Genomic DNA, 11,383 nt, shown 5'->3' on the forward strand with positions numbered 1-11,383 from the left:
CTTGGCATATAGTATGTGTTTGGGAAAATACATGCATAAAGAGCACAACGTTAGGAGAGCCAATACTTGCTTGCTTATTATATCCTTTTATAGCTCTGTTGCATGGGGTTTTTTTCCTGGCCCACTCTGGATCTTTCACTCTGAGTTTCTGAGCCAGGGTTACCATAGATTTAAACTAAAAAAGAGAGAATTCAAAGGAGAGACGTGAGGGCTTTCAAGGGAAGAGGTGATGCGTTTTCCAGGGTGGTAGCCCTCATTTCATTCCTCAGCACACACTTATTAGATACCTTCTAAGTGCCAGGCACTGTGCCAGGTGCTGAGGGTAAGCCATGAGCCAAGTAGATGGAAATTCTCAGTCCACCCCGGGAGACAGACAATAAATAGACTGGGTGAAATGCAAGGGCCCCTCTCGCCTCGAGCCCTATCCTCTGATTGGGCACCGTTCCTGGCAAATTGATATTAAGTTACTAAAGTGAGGTGAAACGGTGCAAGGCCTGCCTCTCACTCCCAGACACACAGTGCTGGGCTGAGTGTGAGCCTGGGTGCCTCCTCCAGTCTTTGGGTGTTGGGGACTCATCTCTGGCAACTACTGCCCCAGGAGGACGGAACACGAGCAATCTTGGTGGGTTCCTGGCTAAGGAAATCCATAGCTGCTCCCCAAACCATTCTCCATCTTATCACCTACAAGATCGATATTTGTTTTTACTCATCCTATCTAATAAAGAGGGAATATGCTAACTGACTGCCCTACCTTCAAAGATGGCAGCACCCACAGCCAACAAGGAGGGAATATGCTAATTGACTGCCATGCCCTCAAAGATGGCGGTGCCCACCTCCACAAGATGGCTGGCAGGGGAGGGCCGTTAGGGGTGACCAGGCCAGCAGGAGAGGGCAGTTGGGGGTGACCAGGACTGCAGGGGAGGGCAGTTAGGGGTGACCAGGCTGGCAGGGGAGGGCAGTTGGAGGTGATCGGGCTGGCAGGGGAGCAGTTAGGCGTTGATCAGGCTGGCAGGGTAGTGGTTAGGGGGTGATCAGGCTGGCAGGCAGAGGCAGTTAGAGGCAATCAGGCAGGCAGGCAGGTGCGCGGTTGGAAGCCAGCAGTCCTGGATTGTGAGAGGGATACCTGACAGGGATCGCGCCTAAACTGGCAGTTGGACTTCCCCCGAGGGGTCCCCAGATTGGAGAGGGTGCAGGCTGGGCTGAGGGACACCCTCCCCTCCCCCAGTGCATGAATTTCATTCACCGGGCCTCCAGTTATAACATGAATCACATGCTCACGGCACTTTTTTTTTTTTTTTTTTAAGTGGAGAAAAGTATATAAGTGTAAATATAACACAAATTTCAGGGCTCCACCTGATTTATATTTTTAATTTCATTTTCTTTAAATATATTTTTTTATTGATTGCAGAGAGGAAGGGAGAGAGAGAGAGAGAGAGAGAGAAAGAGAGAGAGAGAGAGAAAAAAAAATCAGTGATGAGAGGGAATCATTGATTGGCTGCCTCCTGTATGCCCCCCACTGGGGATTGAGCCCACAACCCAGGCACATGCCCCTGATTGCAACCCAACCTGCGACCCCTCAGTCTGCAGGTTGACACTCTATCTACTGAGCCAAACCAGCTAGGGCTTTAATTTCATTTTTTAATTGCAGTTGATATTCAGTATTATTTTGTATTAGCTTCAGGTGTACAGCAGAGTGGTTAGACAATCATATACTTTACAAAGTGTTTCCCCTGATATTTCCAGTGTCCCCCCTGGCACCTTACACAGTCATCACACTATTACTGACTAGATTCCCTACGCTGTAATTTCATCTCCGGGACTGTTCTGTAGCTACCAATCTGTATTTCTGAATCCTTTCACCTTTCTCACCCAGTCCCGGGAGCCCCCTCCCTTCCGCCAGCCATTGGTCTGTTCTCGGCATTTGAGTCTGTTTCAGTTTTGTTTAGTTTGTTCTTCAGATTCCACATATGAGTGAAATCATACGCCATTTGCCTTTCTCTGCCTGACTTATTCCACTCAGCATAATGCCCTCTAGGTCTATTCACGCTGCACGTGACTTGTTCCTAAGGTGGTGCCACGTTCAGAGAAACGTAGTCCAGAAGCCAGAGGAAGTTAATGGGAAATCGCACATCACAGGGCAGCCTGACATTTTTAAAAATTCTCCTCGGAATTTCAGACAGCCCATCTCTACGCTCCTTATTCCTCATTCTCCTCCCGGACCCCCCCAACACTGTGGATGTTGGCATTTTCCTCTTTTCCTTCCTCTGTCTCAGACTTCTGGAAGGGACTGGCCGGACTTCCCTACCTCCTGCCCTGTGCTGGCCACGCTGGGTTAGTCTGGAGGGGGGCATGCTGAAGTTCATGCCCCCTTGCCCCACGGAGGACTAGGTGCAACTGCCCCCTGGAGTTCTCCCACTGGCTGCCTGAAACGAATACAAACTAATATTTGTTTCCATATACCTAATACTATTGAATATCAACTGTAGCTGAAAAATAAAATAAAAAAAACACATAAGTCAGGTGGAGCTCTGAAATGTGTGTTATCTTTACACTTACTTACGTCTCTTCATTTCAGAAGAGATTTTCAGTGAGCATGTGATTCACGTTATAATGAGGAAAAAATACATGTCGATCTTGTAGGTGTTTTTAAGCAATTATTTCTTAAGATGGCTGCCTTTTTTGGAGAAATTATAATGGATTATTTCTGATGAATAAAAACAACAACAACACACCCCTCCTTGCTACAGAGGAAGGCAAGCTCCATGTCTGTCTGACAAGGCTGTCACTTAGCAAACCCCAGCTGGGTTCACGCAGGTAGCTTTGCCTCTCTGTCTCCATCGCCTCACCTGGGAAATGCACCAACAGGGGTAACACCCACCTCAGAGGGCTGCTGGGACACCACATGTCACGAGTGCAAAGCACCCAGCTGGGCTCAGTAAATGATGATGATGATGATGATGATGATGATGATGATGAATTTACCATGTTTCATGTTGGTAGGAGCATTAAAATCATCCTCAATACAAATGCTTCAAAATAACAGTTATTAACTAGAGGCCCAGTGCACTAGATTTGTGCACTCAGGGGGAGGAGGTCCCCTCAACCCGGCCTGCAACCCCTCGCAGTCTGGGAGCCCTCAGGCTGGCAGTCGGACATCCTTAGTGCTGCCGCGGAGGCTGTGCTTGCCAGCCATGAGCCCCCTGGCTGAGCAGCACTCCCCCTGTGGGAGCACACTGACCACCAGGGGGCAACTCCTGCATTGAGTGTCTGCCCCCTGATGGTCAGTGCACGTCATAGTGACCGGTCATTCAGCCGTCTGGTTGATTTGCGTATTAGCCTTTTATTATATAGGATATTGGTGAATATTCTTCCAGCCTTTTCCTCTGAACACATATTTTGAAAAAGCAAATTTGGAATCATACTCTATATATAATATTCACTTTACAACTTTTTGAAAATGTATTTTTAAGTTAATTTTTCTTTCAAAATGAGATGTATGGCTTCAGTAGCATTCTGAAAAAAAAGTGTTTATTTTTTAAACAGTTAGAAGAAAGTAAAAACCTCTATAACCTCACCATTTAGGTAATTTAAAATGTGTTTGACATGCTTACTCTTTTGCATACTCATTTTTTTCGCTTAGCATTATTTCATCATCACATTTCAATAACTTTCTAACATGTTAGCAATGTCTATTATTCCACTAAGAGTGTGTACTTTAATTTACTAAAATACTTACATACAGTTGGATATTTTGATATTACTTTTAGCCTCTGCTTTTGTAAGTGACACTGCACACACTTTTTTAAAAAGTATTTTTTTTATTTTTCAATTACAGTTGACATACAATATTATATTAGTTTCAGGTGTACAACCCCATGGTCAGACATTTGTAAACTTATCAAGTGATCACCCCTATAAATCTAGAATACATCTGACACCATATATAGTTATTAGAATATTATTGACTATACTAGAGGCCCGGTGCACAAAAATTTGTGAACTCGGAGGGGAGGGGGGTCCCTGAGCCTGGCCTGTGCCCTCTTGCAGTCTGGGACCCCTTGGGAGATAACGCCCTGCTGGCTTAGGCCTGCTCCCAGGTGGCAGAGGGCAGGCCCAATCCCTAGGTGCAGCCCCTGGCCAGGCTCAGAGCAGGGCCGATTGGGGAGTTGGGGCACCACCCCCTGTCATGCACAGAGCTCAGGGGGTTGGGGCGCTGCCCCCTGTCACTCACAGAGCAGGGCCCATCAGGGGGGTTGGGGCTCTGTACCCTGTCACGCACAGAGCAGGGTCGATCAGGGGATTGGGGAGCTCCCCCCTGCCACTCATAGAGTAGGGCCGATAGGGGAGTTGGGGCACCGCCCCCTGTCACACACAGAGCAGGGCGGATCAGGGGGTTGGGGCACCGCACCCTGTCACACTCAGGGCAGAGCCGATGGGGAGGTTATGGCTCTACCCCATCACACACAGAGCAGGGCCCGGGTGTGTGTGTGTGTGGGGGGGGGGGGCGGGGGTTGGGGTGCCACACCCTGTCACACACAGAGCAGGGCCGATCAGGGGGTTGGGGCGCCACACCCTGTCACACACAGAGCCGCAGGGCGATCAGGGGGTTGGGGAGCTCCCCCCATCAAGCACAGAGCAGGGCTGATCAGGGGGTTGGGGCACCTTCCCCTGTCACGAACAGAACAGGGTGGATAGGGAGGTTGTGGCCCCACCCCCTGTCACACACAGAGCCGCAGGGCGATCAGGGGGTTTGGGCACTGCCCCCTGTCACACTGATCCCGGTGCTGGGAGGTATATTACCCTTTTACTATATAGGATAGAGGCCTGGTGCACGGGTGGGGGCCAGCTGGTTTGCCCTGAAGGGTGTCCTGGATCAGGGTAGGGGTCCCCATGGGGGTGCCTGGCCAGCCTGGGTGAGGGGATGATGGCTGTTTGCAGCTGGTCACACACCCTTCAGGGTGGGGGTCCCCACTGGGGTACCTGTTCAGTCTGGGTGAGGGGCTGATGGCTGTTTTCAGGCTGGCGGGTGACTGAAGCTCCCAACTGCTCCTTTTTTTCTTTTTTTTTTATTCTGGGCCAGCTTTAGCTCTGGCTCCAGCTCTGAGGCCTCTGCTGTTGAAAGCAGGTATCTGGTTTGTTTGGGTTCTATAATCGAAACACTGTATCAACTCCAGCTCTGAGATCCCAGCTGGCCGAAAGCAGGTTTCTGGGGTTTTGTTTAGCATCTATATTTGTAACAATGTTTCAAACTGCAAGCTCAGAGGCCGGCAAGACAGGCAGGGAACGTTGGTTTCCTCCATCACTGAAACAAGCAAGCCTCATGTTCGCTTCAAGCTGCCTGGTTGCCGGCCGCCATCTTGGCTGGCAGTTAATTTGCGTATCGCCCTGATTAGCCGATGGGAAGGGTAGTGGATGTACGGCTAATTACCATGTTTCTCTTTTATTAGATAGGATTCTCTATGCTGTACTTTATATCCCATGATTATTCTGTAACCACCAAATTGTACTTATTTTTTTCACCTTTTTCACGAACCCCCTCCCCCCATTTGTCAATCTTTAAAAGGTTCTCTGTATCTATGAGTCTGTCTCTGTTCTTCTTGTTCATTTATTTTGTTCTTTAGATTCTACATATAAGTGAAATCATATGGTATTTGTCTTTCTCTGTCTGACGTATTTCACTATGCACAATGCCTTCTAGATCCATTCATGTTGTTGCAGATGGCATGATTTCATTCTTCTTTTATGGTTGAATCATATTTCATTGTATATATGCACCACTCCTTTATCCACTTAGGTTGCTTCCATGTCTTGGCTATTGCATATAATGCTGCAATAAACATATGGATGTATATGTCTTTCCATTTAGTGTTTTGGGTTTCTTCGAGTAAATACCCAAATGTGGATTTGCTGAGTCATTCTTTGTCTTATAGTCTTTGTTTTAAAGTCTATTTTATCTGGTGTAAGTATTGCTACTCCAGCCTTGTTTTTTTGATTCCATTTTTATGAAATATTTTTTTCCATTCTTTGACATTCAGTTTGTGTGTGTCTTTGCATCTGAAATGAGTCTCTTGTAGACAGTAAGGGTCTTGTTTTGTTTTCCATTTAGCCACTGTATGTCTTTTGATTGGAACACTTAATCTATTTGCATTTAAAGTAATTATTGATATGTATGTATTGCCATTTTATTATTCATATTTTTTATCGTTTTCTTCCTAAAGATGATCCTTTAACATTTCTTGTAATACTGGTTTGCTAGCTATGAACTCCTTTAGATTTTTCTTGTCTGGGGAACTATTTTATCTGCCCTTCAACTCTAAATGATAGCTTTGCTGGGTAGAGTAATCTTGGTTGTAGGTTACAGTCCATGGAAAGAACACTGTTTCCATACATCTCCACAATGGTCAGTTTGTGGGCCCCAGCAAGCAGAGGTGGGAACTGAGCACCCAGATGGCTCCACTTGGGCCAGAACCTCCTGTGAAAAGAGTTCCAGCTGCTCTACTCCACAAACTCCATCCAAAGGCCCTCCTGTCCCCCTCTCTCCCTGCTGTCCTGCTGCACAGCCCCATCCAACACTTTTCTCCTCCCTAAATTAAAGGACGAAATTCCCCAAGAACATCTCAGGGGATGGTGGAGAGGTCTGCATCTCACCTCTGCCAGCCAAGAGTCCTACAACATCATCATTATTATCATCGTTCAGTAATGTGTTCCGATTAGGCCAGGAAGAGGCTGCTGCACACTGTTAGGTCACTAAAAACCTGAGGTTCACATGCCTGGAGGTGTGGGGAGCCAGCAACACTGCTCTTACGGGAACCTTTTAGAGAGTTGTGCCCAGCTGGCATCTGATCCACCCACGTGTCCTCTTGCTATTTTGGGAAATTAACAGCTCCCGAATCCATTAACTGGACTAAAAGTGAAAGCAATTGGAAGCACAAGTGCATGGAAATGTTTAAGCACCATAATGCTGACCTGGCCTAATTACTGCGGACGGGAGGGTCAGAGTGAAACTCTTGATCTTAGCCCCCTTCATGGACCAATAAAATGGAAGGAGAAATGTCAGATGTAAGGAAAAAAAAATGATTATTTATATGCCAGTCAAGAATAAAACCTTTGACTTGAAATTCAGTTATCTTAGAAAGGCACTAACAGGCCCCAGAGTAATTGCAGCACCTACGTGCCCAGTCTGAGAGCTTACACTGTGGTATTGTAACTCACAGTCCCTGTTTCCACAATGAGCACGAGTTCCTGGAGGGCACGGCTCCATCAGCCATGTTTGCTGCAATTACAACTCAACTCCAGCTGTTCCTACGATGTCTGGTGCATTAGAAGCATTCGCTAAATGTTTATTAGGTAAAAGAGGGCTGAACAGATGGGAATATCGATGTCATTTAATGTCACATTATCATTCTTTTTTAAAAAAAAATCTTTGTTGTTGAGAGTATTACAGATGACCCTGCTTTCCCCTCCTAGCCTCCCATCACCAGGTTCCCACCCTGCCCCAAGCCTTCACCACCCTATTGTCTGTGTTTATAGGCAATGCATATATGCATATAAGTTCTTTGGTTAATCTCTTCCTACCACCAACCCCTCTGAGATTTGTCAGTCTGTTCCATGTCTCTGGTTTTATTTTATTCATCAGTTTATTGCAATCATTTGATTCCACATATAAATGAGATCATACGATACTTGCCTTTCTTTGACTGGTTTATTTTTGCTTAGCATTATCTTCTCAAGGTCCCTCCATGCTGTCTTAAATGGTAAGAGAACCTTCTTTTTTTACAGTTGCATAGTATTTAATTGTGTAAATGTACCACCGTTATTTTAGCCATTCATGCACTGATGGGTACTTGGGCTGTTTTCAGATCTTAGCTATTGTAAATAATGCTGCTATGAACAAAGGGGTGCATATGTTCTTTCTGATTGGTGTTTTGAGGTTCCTAGGATATATTTCTAGAAGTGGGATCACTGGGTCAAATTGAAGTTCATTTTTAATTTTTTGAGGAAACTCCACACTGTTTTCCATAGTAGGTGCACCAGTCTGTATTCCCACCAGCAGTGTATGAGGCTTCCTTTTTCTCCACATCCTCACCAGCACTTGTTGTTTGTTGATATATTGATGGTGGCCATTCTGGCAGGTGTGAGGTGGTATCTAATTGTTTTAATTTGTATCTCTCTGATGATTAGTGACATTGACCATTTTTCATGTCTCTTGGCCATTTGTATGTCCTCTTTGGAAAAGTGTCTATTAGGCTCCTGTGCCCATTTTTTAATTGGGTTGTTTGTCTTTCTTTCGTTGAGTTGTATGAGTACTTTATATATTTTGGAAATTAAACCCTTATCAGATATATCATTGGCAAATATGTTCTCCCATACAGTGCGTTCCCTTTTCATTTTGAAGCTTGTTCGTTTTGCTGTGCAGAAACTTTTCAGTTTGATGTAGTCCCATTTGTTTATTTTGTCCTGTGTTTCTCTTGTCCTAAGCGATGTATTGGTGAAATTTTGCTATATGAGATTTTGCTGCCTACATTTTCTTCTAGGATTTTTATGGCTTCATGACTTACATTTAAGTCTTTTGTCCATTTTGAGTTTATTCTTGTGTATGGTGTAACACCCATAAACCGATGATGTTTTTATACACCAATAATGAACCCTCAGAAAGAGAAACTAAAAAACAATCCCATTTACCATGGCAACAAAAAATTAAGATACTTAGGAATAAACTTAACCAAGAAGGTAAAAGATTTGTACTTAGAAAACTACAGTGTCTTGATAAAAGAGACAAAGGAAGATATAAACAAGTGGAAGAATATACCATGTTCATGGATTGATAGAATTAATATCATTAAAATATCCAAACTACCCAAAGCGATCTGTAGATTCAATGCAATTCCTATTAAAATACCAACAGCAACTTTCACAGATCTAGAACAAATACTCCTAAAATTTGTATGGAACCAAAAAAGACCCCAAATAGCTATTGCAATATTGAGAAAGAATAACAAAGTTGGAGGGATCACAATACCAGATATCAAGTTATACTACAAAGCCACTGTAATCAAAACAGCCTGGCACAAGAATAGGCATATAGATCAATGGAACAAAACAGAGAACCCAGAAATCGACAAAGAGGCAAGAGCATAGAATGGAGTCAAGACTGTCCCTTCAATAAATGTGTTGGGAAAATTGGACAGGCTCATGCAAAAAAATGAAACTTGACCACCAATTTCCAGGATCCTTCCTGGAAGTATTCATTGTTGTTATTTTATATTATATCCTTTTTCTGTACATTAAATACCCATCTATGTACCCATGGATATTCTATTGTATCTTTTTTCCTGCAACTTACTCTTTTTCCACTTAAGAATTATCTTGGAGGTTTTTCAGCCCATATAAATCTACCATGTTCTTTTAAATTACTGTGTGGTATTCCATATTTTGGATATGCCACACTATTATCATTTTCTACTAAGTGACTTAAGTTCATTTCTAGAATTTTGCTGTTGCAGACAAGGCCCCAGTGCACACTTTTGCACACACTTTTCAAGCACATGAGCAGGTGTTGGAAGAACACCAGAACTCTGGTATTGCTGGGTCAGAGAATATGTGCATTCAAAAAAATACAATGGAATGGAAGTGCCAGATTTTAACCCTCCCACAATGTATAGGTTCCATATTTTATCCATAATCATCCATTACTTTAATCAATGTTTTCAATTTCCCCCAATCTGATGGATGAAAATGCTATTTTGTTTTATTTTGCATTTTTGATTACTGGTCATATTAAACATCTTTTTGGATTTTATTGATCATTTGTATTCTTTCTTTTGTGAATTACCCACTCATTTTTTTCTCATTTTCCATGCACTTCCTTTTTGCCATTGACTTATGAGCTCTATTATATTCTGGTATTAAACACTTATTAACTATGCTAAATATATTTTTACTCTCAATCTCTCTCTTGTGCTTGTAATTTACACACTGTATTGGAATCCTGGCACTAACATTGACTCTCTGAAAGACTTAAATGAGTACTTACCCCTCTGAGCTTTAGAGTCTTCACCTGCAAAATGGAAGTAAGCATTTACCTTCAGGGTTGTTGCTAGAATTAAATGAGATCATGACTATAAAATACTCAGTCCAGTGCCTGGCATATAATAAGTACTAAAAAAATTATTATTTATTCTACCCTTTAAAAGATTCTTCTACGTATGAGCCAAAATAATGTCTACCTTCAACTTATACCCATCGGTTATAGATCTACTTTCTACAGGAAAACAAATGGAAGTCAGAGATCTTTTAGGATGAATACTAGAAAAAAAACATCACATATGATTTTAGTTTATAATTCCTACAATAGGTCTATTTTATTTTCACTTCCAGACAGTTTTGTAGAAATCAAATTGTTAGCACAGCAGGGGAAAGCTTGAATAGAAGTAAAATTCAGTTTTCATTGAAAAAAACTTTAAAAACAAATTTATAAAAACATTTTTCATAACAGCCTGGAAAAGCTGCAGAGACATCTTGTCTTCTTCCCCCTGTAACATCACCTACAAAGTCATTTTTCTTAAATCCACCCATTTGATCTGAGAGACCAAACAGCTCCTCTGAATCTGAGTGATCATAAGGCTCTCTGTATGACCATGCTCTGCATGTTACAGACCTTTTTATGAACTTGATTCCTCCCCCCCAAAAAACCTGTAAAATAGTTGAGGAGGAAAGACCTATTTCCTCCAAACTTCCAAATGAGGAGACAGATCCTTTGAGGGCAAAGCCATCTATGTTCTTCTCAGTCTGACTTAGGGTTTCCTCCTAGGCACTGCCATCCCACCATGCACACAACTCTATCAAACTATGTTCAGTAGTGCATATGTTTTGGTCTTCTCCATTAGATGAGTTTCTTGTGAGCAGAAACTCAGCTTTCTGTATGTGCATCCTTAATATCTGTCCACCATGGATAGATGGATGGATGGATGGATGGATGGATGGATGGATGGATGGATGGATGGATAGATGGATAGATAAATGAATATATAGATGGATGAAGGGATGAATGATGGGTGAATGAACAGATGGAGGGATGTCAGATCTGCTAAGAATTGGTACTCAAATCTCTATAAGCTATACCAGGCACTTTTAAAAAAAGATTTATTAATTTTTAAATGTCTTAAATGATCATACAGTACAGTTGATTTGGAGGGCGGGTGTATATAGAGTTCTATGAATTTGTGGACATGTATAGGTTTGTGTACTCATTACTCCAATCAAGTGACAGAACTGTTTTATTATCACAAACAAAACAAAGCAAAGCAAAAAAACTCCCTCACGTTGCCCTTTAGAGACAAAGGCTCCCCTACGCCAAGCCCTGGCAACCACTGGTCTGTTCTCC

The sequence above is a fragment of the Myotis myotis genome, unplaced genomic scaffold (assembly GCF_014108235.1).
Source record: "Myotis myotis isolate mMyoMyo1 unplaced genomic scaffold, mMyoMyo1.p scaffold_m19_p_1, whole genome shotgun sequence".
Taxonomy (NCBI): domain Eukaryota; kingdom Metazoa; phylum Chordata; class Mammalia; order Chiroptera; family Vespertilionidae; genus Myotis; species Myotis myotis.